The 1,700-nt window shown below is 46.5% G+C and overlaps 1 pseudogene; it reads left to right on the forward strand.

Annotated features, from left to right (window-relative positions):
• The first annotated feature begins 277 nt into the window (after window positions 1-277).
• Window positions 278-1,700, forward strand: LOC120415678 (mediator of RNA polymerase II transcription subunit 4-like; annotated as a pseudogene).

A 1,700-nucleotide genomic window follows, 5' to 3' on the forward strand; every position in this document is an offset into this window, starting at 1 on the left:
GATACCATGTCTTCATCTTTTGATGAGTGTTTAATACAGCCCAGGGCATAAGGGGGTCCTCGCCGGGTCCAAGCTATCCTTTGGGGAACGGAAGGAATGTTAGTAAACACATATCTAAAGTGCGCAAGGATCCCTGCGTCACCTTAGTGGTATAGATGATTGTAGGGAGGTTTTTGACTCGATGTTAGTAGACAGGTAAGACCCTAGGATATACCTCGAAAGGTATTGCGGGTGATAAGTAAGTTTGTTTAATTGATTGGGTTTTTTTTGCTAAATAAGCATTTTTGCCTTCCTCACCTCACTGAGGCAAGGCTATAAAATCACTCAAAAATTGAACTTTTTAAATAAGCCTCCCAGATATACCTTTACGTATACATATCGACTCAGAATCAAATTCTGAGCAAATGTCTGTGCGTGTGGATGGACGTAGAATTTTTTTTCTCACTCACTTTTCTCGGAATTGGCTCGACCGATTTTGTCCGGATCTATGTTTTTGGATTTGCCTTCAGGTTCTTTAAGTCTTTTTTAAATTTCATCCGGCTTGGTGCAGTACTTTAAAAGATATGTTCGAAAAACTGTTTTGGTTGATACTAAAAAGGGTCATTATTTACATAATTTGAAAGCTCCGGCGGATAGCTGTCGGAACTTTACGCTCAGTGCACGCACACAAACACTGCAGTGCTTTCAAATGGTTCATTAAATTTATCATACCTAGATGGCAGCACTCAGATGTATAGTGTCTTTACTAAGTAAGCGTTAGCCAAAGCTTTCGTAGTGTGTGGTTCGAGGGGGTGGTGTCAGAGTAAAGGGATACTCTACTCGTCCATCACCATAATCTTGCATTAGTATTAGTGAGTAGCCCCTGTCTGAAAACTAGCCCATGCATAAGTGTTTGTGAGTAGCCCCTATCTGAAATCGGCTGCTGATGTAGTGGTAGATGGCGGCCTACTGTTTACATTTAGAAACGTCAAAGCGATCGAACCATTTTTTTTGTTGAGAAAAATGTGAAATTGTTTGAGGCAGCGCGGCTTAAAAAATATATTGTAAGATTTTTAGCGCCGACCATGCCCAGCTGGTGGAGCTGCGTTTCCAAGGACAAAGAGATGAAATCGACGCTGCAGTTGGCGGCAGACCAGGCCGGAATCGAGCGGAAGTTGGACGGCCTGCGGGACCAAGTTCGGGATCAGGATGAGGAAATTAACCAGCTGCAGAAGCAACTGAAGGAAGCCATTCTGGCAACGTCCATCTTCCAGGCGAGGCAAAAGCTTACCAGCTTCGCGAAGGCCACCAAGCGGCCGGTTTTGTCGGACGAGCTGATTAAGTTTGCGCCGACGGACAGAGATGCGGCTGGGCTTCCTCTGCAATTCCGACCTGACCATCAACGGGCACCAGAATCCGGCCAGCCAGAACAGTCTCGGCGAAATTAATCGAACGGGGGCGGCTGGCGGTTCGGGGATAACTCCGGGGGAAAGTTTCGGTGGCATCGGAGAGATTACGGTCTCGGCGCAGAACCAGTTCGCGTGGCATCTTTCGGTTGAGCTGCACATGACTATGGGTGGTGGGTCATCGATTCCGCTAGACACCCGCGCTGGTGGCCAGGATGACGTGGAGGTCATGTCCACGGACAGTTCCAGCTCCAGCTCGAGCGACTCGCAGTGATCTTCTATTTATGTTAAATCGAATAAATCATTCTTATTGTG

Source organism: Culex pipiens, chromosome 2, assembly GCF_016801865.2.
Source record: "Culex pipiens pallens isolate TS chromosome 2, TS_CPP_V2, whole genome shotgun sequence".
Taxonomy (NCBI): Eukaryota; Metazoa; Arthropoda; class Insecta; order Diptera; family Culicidae; genus Culex; species Culex pipiens.